This window comes from Amblyomma mixtum, chromosome 7, assembly GCF_055824585.1.
Source record: "Amblyomma mixtum isolate Tamu chromosome 7, ASM5582458v1, whole genome shotgun sequence".
Taxonomy (NCBI): Eukaryota; Metazoa; Arthropoda; class Arachnida; order Ixodida; family Ixodidae; genus Amblyomma; species Amblyomma mixtum.
In genome coordinates, this window is record NC_143018.1 from 41229688 (window position 1) to 41242663 (window position 12976).

At 46.0% G+C, this 12976-nt stretch overlaps 2 long non-coding RNA genes across 2 annotated transcripts; both read right to left on the reverse strand.

Annotated features, from left to right (window-relative positions):
- Positions 1–1388: 1388 nt before the first annotated feature.
- LOC149335792 (uncharacterized) lies at positions 1389–11869 on the reverse strand. The gene is made up of 4 exons (XR_016284105.1): positions 11797–11869; positions 11647–11704; positions 11077–11189; positions 1389–1569 (listed from the first exon to the last, which is right to left on the reverse strand). It is a non-coding gene; the product is annotated as an uncharacterized LOC149335792 (long non-coding RNA).
- On the reverse strand, positions 7554–11066 carry LOC149335793 (uncharacterized). The gene is made up of 2 exons (XR_016284106.1): positions 9316–11066; positions 7554–9113 (listed from the first exon to the last, which is right to left on the reverse strand). It is a non-coding gene; the product is annotated as an uncharacterized LOC149335793 (long non-coding RNA).
- Positions 11870–12976: the final 1107 nt, after the last annotated feature.

The window sequence follows — 12976 nt, forward strand, 5'->3', positions numbered from 1 at the left end:
TAGATGCCACTCGATCGGCCTCGCACGTTCTAAAATAAACTGGTCCCACGTCGTGACAGGAGCGCAGGGAAAAAAAAAAGAACTGCAGTGAAGCAGCCGCAAAGACCACAACCCACACCAAGCAACGCGCGCATAGTGCATGTAATGGCCTTTCATAGACTATCGGTCCGGGGGCTGTCGAAAACACGATGGCCGCGTGCAGCACGCTGCACTGCCATGCTTCATCATCGGCCAGGACAGGTAAACTGGACGGCCGTTGAATAAGCGTGTACTGCCGGCAGTTTTGTCGCACTGAAATACGAGATTTTGACGGGACCGAAGTACCTTTTCGTAAATAGCGCAGATTTGAATGAAGCGATTTTTGTGTGTGTACAGTACACACCCTACATACCTCTCGGGCAATAATGGCCCTTAGCAGCTAAGCAAGGTTAGAGCAAGAAAAAAATTAAATCTGACATTAACAAGTGATGCAAATTCAATAAGGCACTGTTCTGTTCGAGGAAAGATAGGTCAGAAATGGTAAGAGAAGACTGTAAATCGAATTTGCCAAATAACGTTTTAATCATTTAGGGCCCTTTGCTAACAGGTAAAGACCAACATTACCCAGTTTGTGCACCCAAAGCATCATCATGAAAACTGGGCGAAACCCAATTCCTGCTCAAAAAGTGTCTTCAAGAGAAATGTAGTTTGCAGCAGACTGAAGCTACCGTATTGAAATTGGCAGATGTCTTGAACCTGAAAACAATGAACTAGCCATGTGATCTTTTCCAGGTCGTGTTGCATGGCATGAATTACCGTGGAAGAGTTTTCTTTATGCTCTTTCAGAGTGCAGTTTCGGGAGATACCAATTTCACTAACTGCCAGCGAGAGCCAAGCGCTACAGAATCTGCCTCATTTGCAGTGGGTTGGAACCCCAGTAGTGCTAGGATGGTTGCCTAGCCTTTTTGAAATACCAACAAAGACCATTCAGTTAAAAGCACCCAGATTACAATATTCAGCACTATTTCCTAGCACTGTCAGTGCTGTATGAGGTGGTGGTATAGGCAGAAGCATCCCACATCAAGGGATGGTCCCTCCTATGCATTGAAAGTACACATGCAGCGCCCACGAATATTCATTATCTGATCTACATTTTCACTGGGCTTCAGTACCCTTCTAGCAGTAGTCTCAGAGCAGCTTGTCAGTGAAATTTCTTTTCCTCATTAACTTTGTGCAGCATTTTCTGCTGCAGGGGCATAAACAGAAAGGCAATATGCGGCTCTGCAGAGGAAACAATGTGGAGGCTGGGTATGGTCTCAACCGACTGTTTTGAAACATGATTTTTCTATAGGGCCAGCCAAGTTGTTAGTAATCTATTCATATGCTTCATTAATCACCGACAAGGCATGTTGGTAGGAATACTTTATTTGGCACAGCAGTTCTGGCAGCAATGGGTATATTGTCATTCTGCTTGTAGGCCAAGGTGCAGACTTGTGAGCACGTTCTTGAGCCAGTAGCCTGGAACGATGAATAGGTGCCTTGGACCAGAGAATGCTGCGTCATGCAAGGTCGGTTGCTGCAGTCCCTCCCCTAGTGTCAGCCATATGCAGGGTTGGATGCCATGAAAAGAGAAAACAAAAGTGGGCAAGCTCAGAAAAGTAAAATGCAACTAATAAACCACTAAGAGAAACCCACAAACAAATGCTCAAAAAAAAAAATGGAATGCATGCAAGAGAGAAAAAGATAAGGACATCTCCCAATTGTGTTCAGGAAAGTAAAAAGAGCGCTAAATTCTACACAAACCACACAGAAAGATGGACAGGACGGGCGCTGCTGTCTTTCTGTGTGGTTTGTGTACAATTTAGGGCTGTTTTTAATTTCCTGAACACAATGTCACACCAACTAGCCCAGCAAAAGGTACTGTTAAACATCTGCCAACAGACTATCGCAGCAGCCTACGCACTCCTTAGTGGCCTTGTGCATGGACATTTGAAAGATCTTCAAAAAAGGATAAAAGCAACATTGTTGAAGATGTGCTGGAAGAACCACACACAAAAAGAAGTGTGCACAAAGCTCAAGAGAGAATGAAAATAGTCAAGACAAACAACAAAAGGGTTTCACTGGGTCAGACCAGTACTAATTAAGAGAATCAAATTATCAGGTTTCAAATCTTGGCAGTTAAGCTTCGCCAGTCCACAACACTGACGCATTTCCTTTTGCGGCTTCCGACGCTGGCACACAGGAGGTCAAAAGCTCCATATGCTAAACCCAAAACCTTAAAATGGGGGGGGGGGGGGGGGGGGGGACACCAAATTTTTGGTTGGCGTCTTTGTTTCAAATATTGCATTGCCCCAGGGCACATATACATGACACATGCTGCACGATTCATATATGCACTATAAATAATTTATTACCGTGTTACTTATACTGAGCGGTTTCGCTTTCTGAGCGCCGGGGTGTGTTATGACGTCACTCCCAAGGAAGAGCAGCAACCCTGGTCACGCGGGGCTCCAAAAGTAGACAAAGGGACTGCGGCGTCGTCTGCTCTCGTACACATGCTGTGCATAGCAGGGCATTTTGAATTGCCGGCCGGTACTATGACATGCTTAGCAAAGCCAAGCGGGTGAGGGGCAACGTCGAGTTCTGAAACCAAGCAGCTCACTTGGGACGATCTCAAGTCGGAATACGCGATTTCAGCGTTGTATTTAGCTTTGGAACACTCCGCCCATTCCAAAAGGATAAAAGGGTGCAACAATTTCTGGGAGTCTTTTTGGTGATCTCACGAGTATATTGTGCATTCATAAGCAGATAAAATTTGTTTTGTACAATGTATTTTTAAAATAAATATTTGCTTTCCTTGTGCTTTGCTGCGTATGAAATTAGAGCTAGTTCTCAGCAATGTTGCTGTTCCCGTTGCAGCTTGGATAAGCCTTTGTGATCTAGATGCCAACTGAAAGCAGCATCTGCTTGCATTTGATGAAATGCTCACAGTGCAGTGCATTGCTGCTATCCACATTGCACATAAAATAAGAATCTAATCCCACTCAAACAAATATCTTTTTGCGTGCTTTACATAGTCGAGTTTCCTTGCGGTGTGGACGGAATAACAAAAATCTGCAGACAAAAAGACTAAAATGTAGCCGTTAAATGCATTCCCGAGTTAAATATGCTATCTAGGCGAGCTGAAGCATTCAACAAAGAAAATTAAAACTGGGCGTCCAGCAAGCTACTAATTTTGAATTCCCAACGGCCGAAGCGAGAAACATAGTGTCGATAATAATGGACAGTATACATGATCAATTCACAGAAAAAAATTAATGAAGCCGCAAAAGCTGCATTGCAAGAGATTTGCTTCCCCTGTTTGAGAAAGCCCCTTTTACGAAGTCCATCTCTTTATTATAGATGGCTACCCTTTTCTTTATTCTTCCCAGCATTTGATGTTCTCTACCAAGTGCGTGTCAACATCAAATTTTTCATTTTGAAGCAGACAATAGTAATAAAATTCACAGCAAATACAACTGAATATTCTAGAGTAGTTCAGATATCAATACAGATAGTTAAAATTACAATACAAACATGTTTCCTCAAAATGCAGCAATAAAACTGACTATTCCACACCAATATTTTACTTCTCATAATTTATCACATCCTAATGCTTACCGAGCATTTCAATGAATGAGGGGAAATCATGTAGAATGGTAAAATTTGCCTAAAGCATAACTGTGTGCAGGGAAAAACCTGACAGCTTGAATTTGCAAGCTGGCAAGTGGAGGTGCTCTTGCCACAGTTCGCACTGAAAAGGCGTATGACGTGATGTGGCACACTGCTGAGAAACAAAAGATTACACAAAAAATCAATGAACAGCAGCTTAAGCTACAACGTGAGTGAGAGCTTTAACAAGACTGTCTTCCACGCTGCCTCGTGACACCTAGAGACAGCTCCAACCGTGGAATGCTGTCCCGGATGCATCATTCTTGACGGGACATGGCCCGCTTAACTCTTGTGTATGGGTTTAAGCACACTGGAATCCCTAGCCATAACGGGCCCACAAATGCTGGCACATTTCAATTCAAAATCTGTGCAGCAATTTCGGCAGCTGTTTTCCTTCTCACCAGACGAAAAGTGCCTCAGTGACCTGGGCTCTTAGATTTGGAAGTTTCTTAAAATTATGCTCACAAGTTCCTGCTCTCTTTTAATGGTTCATAAGAGTGGTGGTCATATGTGCTTTTACAGAAGAAACAAAGAGCACCACTTTGAGAAAATGCTGGAAAATTATCTAAACAAAACACTCCGCATGCTTTCAGGGGATTCATAAACTGCCCATTGTACTGCCAGAGATTATTTCAGGCTTTCAAAGGATGGTTTTTCCATCAGTGAAAAGTACTGCCGCTTCCTGCCTTTCCAATGAAGGCGCCCTATGCTCACACTGGCATCCCTTTCGACAGCAGCAATGCCATGGGAGAAGCACCAAGAGATTTCCATAAAAAATATCAGCTTCCTATGACCTTATCACAGCTCGAACCATACAGAAACTAGCCTGTGTTTCTGCAATGGCCTACAAGATTGACGAGGCCTGAGAGCAAGATTTTCAGTTTGATTTTGATGCCACGCTAGGGTGGCGTGGCTCCTCGCATGAGTACACTGAAAGTGCATGAATTCTTTACATTGCTATGACTACGGCTTATTCCACAGAAAGTACTTTTGAATGCAGCTATGTCTATCTATATGCACCAGCCCAAGTTAACTGTCGAGTCCGGGAACCTGTTCAGAATGAACCAGTATATACAATGCTCACATCATGGACGACAAGAAAAAGACACCCAAAACAGACAGGCTGCCATGCCTCATGCATGTTAGAAGCAAAAATATGGCACGCCAATGTGAACAGACCATGTGCTGGGCACTCGCAGTACCGTTGAAACTTGTGGCAGACCACTGCGTTAATTTCAGTCAGTCCTTTTTTCCAACTTGGCCACTTTCTTGACCGTATCCCTCACAATTCACTCATTTTTCCACGTAAAAAAAATTCCCCTGATGATTCAAGGTTGCTAAACACCCTGTAAAGCCATCACAGCCCTTCAGAGAAATATAGTAGAACCTTGCTATTCTATTCTGTTCTTGGTTCGTGTAATGTGCCGTATAACAAACCCAAAAATTATGCGTGTTACGCTATTTTTCTTCACAATATAAATCCTGGATAACTTTGTGGAACGATTCCCTGGTGTACATGTCCATAATTTCGTCAAATTCTGACGGCATGGTGCATTCAGAGACCAAGAGGAAATGCCAGCCAAGCTAGTCATCATTTTTCGATACTTTGCCCAAATGCACCTGAGCACTGCGGAGAAGGCTATGAAAAAAGCAAGGAGACGGAGCATCTTAAGAGCAGCGGCGGCTCCTCCACACTACACAAGTGCAATGGGACAAAGTATCTGAAAACGCCAAAGAATAGTTGATGGACTGGATGTGCCATGAAGCTCCAGCCCCATGAAAAACGAAAATATGGAAAGAACTTGCGAGCGCTAGAAAAAAAGGAGCTTTCCAAAATTTGTGCCAGCATACACACACACAATTTTTAATGAAGTGAAAGTGCCAATAAATGCCAGGGATTACGAAATAGTGCAAAACCTGGACATGGAGACAATCGTGTGCAGACCAGCAATCAAATTTTTTGAAGCTCCTAATTCAAGCTTCGTGCATAAAACAGCACTTGCAACATCCAAGAAAAAAATAATAAATGAAGGAGACAAAAAAAAAAGGGAAGGTGGCAAAAAAATTTGCAGACACCATCGCGTCAGGATTTAGCATTCATTGAAAAGCAGAGTGCAATCACCTTGAAATCAGTGGGTGGCCAAGCGTCTGCCTAGGGAATTTCTCAGTGCCCTTAAGTTCTTATGCAAACAATGATACACCACCCAGCTTGCCATATGTGACAATGCCCATAGGAAAAATGAATATTACACACCACACAGCATGTGGAGAGGAGGGAATGGCCACGAGCATTTTGGAGCAGTCTTTGTAGCAAGCCAAATTTCTATTAGGAGCAGATTTCCAGTTTTCTAGCAGGTGACCAATACTGAGAGAAGGTAAAGATACGGATGTGCCAAAGTTTAAAAAACTACTGGCTGCAGTTTTTTTAAAATGCATATGATTTAAAAGGAAAGTTCATGAGTGCTTTAATGCATACGCCACACTGACATAATAAGTAGGGGTGTGCGAATATTCGAAATTTTCGAATATATTTAGAATATTATATTTTTAGTATTCGAATTCGATTCGAAATCCAAGTATTCGTGTTTTTTTCGAATATTTGACCCGACGCGAATATTCGTATCTAGCCGGATATTCATTGTGAGTACCGGCGTTTATTTCGGTCCGTAAGCCCTATCGTCAGATACATAACAACATGGCGGCGCCTACACGGAAGGAAAATTCTTTCTTCCTCCAAGGGCCATGCCGCAGCTGACTGCGCTGGTGAGCTTTTTTGTGTCTATACCTGCGAAGCTGGTATAGTCAGAGCTGTGCACGAAGTACCTCGCAAATACGTGCCAGGTTAGTGCCAAGTGAGAGGGCATTTTCTGTGGCTGGAGGAGTCGTTTCAGCTAGAAGGGAACTACTTTTGCCAGACCATGTGGTGCAGCTGGTTTTCCTTCACGACAACCTTTTACGTCATCCCAGCAACGCGCTTTTGTACTGATGGCAAGCTAGCCTTAATCAATGCTGTGTACTAGCCATCTTCTCTGATATTTCCACTCTTCTAAGAATTTTGTTCGAGACTTTGATAGTTTTAGTGCACCCACACACACCTTTTGTGTTCATTTCATCATCGATAGCTGAACTGTGATGTTCTTGGGTGCCCAAATAAATGTTTTGTAGTGATTAAATGCGTCTGTCCTTGATTATTCGATATTCGGAACTATGTTGGGCCTTTGAACCCAGAGGCAACAAGCCCCTGCTTCCCTTCAGCTCGGCACACTCCAAAGCCGTGAAACGAGGCATTGTGAAATCGTGCCTTTCCAACGCTCTGAGCAAGTCCTGCCTGCATTTGGTAGGACGCAGCTTTGACATCCAGTTGCAGCGCCTTTCGAGCGCAGGCTGCCAGACGGCCTTGCTGGCTTCAACTGCCGAGAACCTGCTGAAGAAACCAGCCAGCAAACCCGACCAAGTTGACCGGAAGAAAGTGGCGGTCATTCCGTACATTCACGGAATCTCGCATAATATTAAGAAGATCGGTGCTAGGGCTGGTGTTAGAGTGGTTTTTAACGCTCCTGAAAAACTCTCCAGGATTTGCAAGAGAGTGAATGCGGAGGATACGGCCGTCGCTTGTTCGAAGCGGCACCAGCAGCGCTTCGTGGCCTGTAAAAAGAGCGTTGTGTACTCGATACCACTTGCCTGTGGTAAGCAGTACATTGGCCAAACTGGCAGGTGCCTTAATGAAAGGCTGAGGGAGCACGCAAGATATGTAAAGAACAAGTCACGTAGCAAAATGATTGACCATATTCGGAATTGCCGCAACTGCACTCCCGCGCTCGAAAAAACTTCAGTACTGCGCCGGTGCAAGACACAACTTGGAAGAGAGATAATTGAGGCCAATGAGATAGGAAAATCGGGTAACTCGTGTGTCAGCAATCCTTCAATTTTGCTCTCAAAAAAAGAAATCAGTTATCTTGCGCAGAATTAGAGCTCGAAACATGCATTCACTCGTGCGATGGTGGGATCTGTGCTGATATGATATATGTATGCTAAGTCTCTTCTTTCCCTTTTCGTGTTTGATAAGAGCAGCTGCTGTATTTAAGCAATGTTATGTCAATAAACACCTGAGTTGTTAGTAAGCGCTTGTCCTGTCTACCTCGTTCCTTTGTGTCGTGTCTTTTGCGCAAAAAACCCACAATGATTCGGAACTAAGTATTCATATTCGATTCGTATTCGAAAAATTTGATATTCGCACACCCCTAATAATAAGACATGTTGCTGACATGTGTAGCCTACTTGCAGCTGCTTGACGCATCTGGAAAGAGAGAACTCTTCCCTCCCATTGTAAGGAAAGGGGGGTGCCAGCCTGTCCCCACCACACCTGAGGCTCGTCACTAACCTGTTTGCAGGTGCTGGTGTACGAGCAGCCACGACCCTAGCCATGCAGATGTGCCACTGCTATAGCTACTGCTTATCACTGTCATATGACTTGGCCTTTCTGCAGCAGATTTCAGTTTTCCTCCAATGCGCCGCACCTATCATTGCTGCGTTGCCGGCTGATCTGCGCCACTGTGCAGCTGTGGTCCAGCCCCATCTCATTGCGTTCTCATATTGCCAACGCTGTCATGGATAGCGTGCTTCCCAAATTAAATAAGCTGCAGTGTGTCTCGCATCAGGGCGAAGCTCTCAGTACTGACAGCCACGCTGCCTGTGAAGGGCTCTTTGCAGATGTTCTGCAGCAGGATGGCAGTGTCATCATCATCATCAGCCTGACTACGCCCACTGCAGGGCAAAGGCCTCTCCCACGTCTCTCCAATTAACCCTGTCCTTCGCCAGCTGTGGCCGCCGTATCCCGGCAAACTGCTTAATCTCATCCACCCACGTACCTTTCTGCCGCCCCCTGCTATGCTAGCCTTCTTTAAGGACCCTTAAGGACCAGCGGTTATTTTGCCTTCGGATTACATACCCTGCTCAAGCCGCATTCGAGGCTGAACGGTAGCTATGCAGTTAAAAGGTTTCATGTGCACATTTAAAAAAATTGATCAGGAATCATTATTTACCAGGTAAGTGGATATATTCAGGCCGCTTTCAGTTTGGGCATATTGCCGCTTTGCACATAGTTTTTCTGCAGTGCTACGAGGTACGCCTTAATGAGGTTTCACTGTACTTATGAGTAGTAAGGTTGCTGAATTTTATGCGTCTCAACGTGAAATCTGAACTGACTGATACACCTCCTGCAGTGAGGCCCATGACCCAAGTGTAAAAGTGAAGTTCTGATCTACTGCTATGCGATGCATTCAGAACAGGTGCTGCCCTTGATGGCCTCACAAATAAATTTGACAACAATGGCAACACAGACATCAAAGTTTGCTCTCCACCATTGGTGCCATGTTTGCTGCTGCTCTAATGTCATTTTCCACAGTGGCCCACTCACAACTCACCTCAATCCTGGTAAATACAAGAGGGGGGGGGGGGGGGGGGGGGGGGGTACTGTGCACAAAAAGACATGGACAAGAAGGTAACACAACAAGCGCAGTATGGACAAGAAGATAACACAACAATGTTCTTGTCCATGTCTTTTTGTGTGCAGTACCCCCCCCCTTGTATTTACCGTGATTGACCGACTAGCCCAACAACGTACACCTCAATCCTGACCGCGGTGCCAAACCAGCAAACAACCTATAAGTGGTACTGTGCGGATGGATCTTATGGCCATGCCACTGCTCTAATTACATCACACCACTTTCTCTCAGTCCCATGGCGACATTCCGAGCAAAGGTGGGGGAAGGAGGAAGTTGGAGCACCACAAAAGGCAAATGTACAACAGGGACACAGTGCAGTGGCCTCGCTCAAAGCTCTTGCCCAGAGCTCAAACAGCACAGGCATTTCTGGCTGAGCTTACAACTTTTGTCACACCCAAGTTGACAGCTCACCAGCCACACACACCGCAACAACCACACACGCCAACAGTGCAAGGTCTGGCGATATGATGTTAAGCCATCTGTGCTTTAACCAACCCGAAATTCTTACCCCTCAGTCCAGTAGATGACCTCGGTTCTCTCCGGCGATACACCCAGCCTGTTCACAGCTATGGTAAATTATCATTTCGACCTCTCAGATTCCCTCACCAAGAGGCATGAGGGCAATTGATTACTGTTTGGTTCTTCGGACCAAGAGGCATTTAGGAATAACTACAATTTCTGGGTAAACACTCCCTGAAGGGGCCACAGAAAATCCTCCACCAAGGCTGCAAATTATACTGTTTGAACAGAAATTACTTTTTGTTGTTTATTTATCAGTTTATCTGTACCTCAACGGGCCGAAGGCAGCATTATATAAGGGGTGGGCTGACATGTAACCTCCTGCCACAGAATTTTTCACAAAAAGCAAACTGAAGAGCTAAACTGCCCATCCACATCCTTGAGGCTTTTTTTCCTCTCATAATTCCAGCTGCACTGGAAGCCCTACGTTGGTGGTTGAACCTGAATGCCACACACCCATAGGTGCGCCGCACACATCTTTTATCAGCATAGCGCCACGTAAGATCATGACAATGCCGCATTTGAGGTGAAGAGGTGCAAGTACACAAAACAGTAGGAACGAAACGAAAACACTAATGCTGTGTGAGTCATCCCTGAGCTCCATCTTTTGGCTGCCTCAAAAAGTGAAACTACAACAAATATCGACTTTTAACTTGTGGGGGAAAAAAAAAAGAGAAACATAGAAGGAACAACATAAACAACGCCTCGTCCTTGTCTTTCCATGTGTGCTTCAAATATGGGAACTACTCCCTCGTTCAGCTACCTGTCCTACCTACATTCGCCTATGGCTTTTCGCCTCTGCTTGTCTCTAGGGGCACAAACGTTCCCGGTTTCACAGCAGGAGGCCCACTTTCAAAATTATAATTTGCTAGATCCATAACAGTCGAGTTGCTTTGTTCACTATACGGGCAGGCTTTGTTCACCTGGGGTCTGCAGGTGAAAGCCATATTAAGAGTTAATGTTCCCACGTTTTCTTTGTTTTTTCTTTCTACTTGACAGCCAGGGCAAAAAACTGCCACTCACCCGTGCAAAGCAAATGGCCACATAATCATCATAACCACAATGACCTGTCACACACTGAAACAGTGCCTTGTGAGCTTTATGCACCTCACAAGCTTCCAAAATATCAAAGGACATCAAGCACTTTGTCCACAATGTTCCCCTTCTTAAGGCCTCTTTGCAGTATCACCCGTAATAAGCTCTTAAGCTTAGAGGCCTTAAAAGAAAGCTTGCTTTTCCAGTTGCCTCATGCGCTCCATGCTAGTTAGCTACGTGGGTCCAAGCACCTTCCCCGTGTAATACCGAAGCTCAGTGCAGGTGGCACAGCACTAGTTTTAAAATTCACAGGAGGTGGAGAGCTCACCTAGTGGCGCCTTAAAGCCTTTGCTGCTTCCGCATTCTATCGTCCCATTTTGTTCAGCCTCTGCGCCAGCAAGAGAACGCCGGACTCGATGCAGGAATCGGGAAGGTCCGTGCCTACAAGTAAAATGCATTTCGGTTTTTCAAGTGCCGTTTTCTGAAATGAAAATAAATTTAAAAGAACATGTTTACGCGCTGCAGACACCAAAGCGTAATCGCTTATCTCGCCGCAATTAGTGCCCCTGTTTCGGAAAGCGGCTCGTATGGATAAACAGCAACACAACTGTAAAATGAACCATTAAATCAGTAACCTAAACACTTTCCTATTAGCGGGGGCACAAAAAATCGGACCGCGCACAAAACTCATCGCATAAACGGTTAGTTCAACCGGGCTGTTGTCAAAAGTTTCCCGCCTTTTTTTCGGGCGCACGCTAACCATGCGTGTTTTACATGACCAAAAGTTACGTTGGGCCGGGCTGACAAAAGGTACAAAAACTTACTCAGCGCATATTATCTTCTGTCGAACTGCACTGAGTTTTTCAGCAGAACTCAGGATAAAACAGACGAGTCTCACCTTTAGGGCCTTTGTGTCCACTGCCGAGCAAGCGGGCTCAGTGCTAGTCCTGGGTGATCTGCAAACACAAAATATTCGGGCGCAAGGAAGTTCAAAATGAAATGCCGAATGCCATATAACGGGCAATCACTCAATACATACAATACATACCAAAAGACAGGAAGAACAGAGAAATTGCTCACGGGCAAAACGAGCGCGCGTACCTCCCACCGTCCGGCCATTCCCCTACTGCAAGCATTGGCAATGCTCGGCTCGGCTCGCTCGGCTGTAGCTGGGCTCAAACATGACGAAAACAACAAAAAATTGGCCGGACGTGGCGTCATTTTTCAAACCGGATGCGACGTCACGGGTGAAAATAACGCTTGCGTTATTGCGACCGGGTCGCAGGAGACACTTCCATAACGAAAAGCCGGCCCAAAGCGTTATTTTCACCCATGGATTGCCTTGGCTTCGTTTATTGTTGTCGGACGGGATTTGAGCCGGCGTTTTTGCATCGTTTGCTTGTGATTGCGGGGTCGCGCTTCGATTTTAGGCGGTGTGGTAAAGCTTCCTATGGTCATGCAGGCGTTTTGCATCATTCTCACCGTGTATATGTGCCCTTGGCTTTTGCGTGACGCGTTGTGATCGCTTGATTCGTTGTGAAAGGACTCTTGTGTGCTTGCGTTGTTTGGGTGCTCGCGCTTGTGCAGTGCCTTCGAAGACGCTCCAGCTTTCTCCGGAAAATCTTGTTCGACATGAATATGTGCGCTCATTCGTTTCGAGCATTCAACCTGATTTGCGCGGAGGATATGCAAGTTAATAATTGAATTCATTACAACGTGGGGCCAGGGTCATAAATACGATCCGGGCACCGTGGTTTTGCAGTCTCCGAGGCATTCGTCACTTGAAGCGAGCAGTGGTTCCGTATGTACGTACAAGGTCGTCCACCCTTAACACGCGAGTGCGTGGCCTCACTCTGGAGGGCCACTGCGTCCGGCACGGCCGCTCATCGCAGTCAAGTGGCGCAGGAGAAGTTGGACCTGGACGTGGTGCTTCACGTGATCGACCACTTCGCTTCGATGCGCGGCCGTGTCGTGCGCAGTGGCCCTCCAGAGTGAGGCCACGCACTAGCGTGTTCGTACTAGAGCACTGCACGGGCCTCAATCGGAGGCCCGAGCCCGGCCCAGGCCCGCGGCTTCAAGCCCGGGCCCGGCCCAGGCCCGCTAAATTATCGCTCTAGTGAGCCCGGCCCGGCCCGTGAATCCCGAAGTGAAGCCCAGCCCGGGCCCGGCCCGGCTCATTTCACAGTAACGCTTGTTCACTCTGAGCAAGTAGACTGCTACTAGACCGA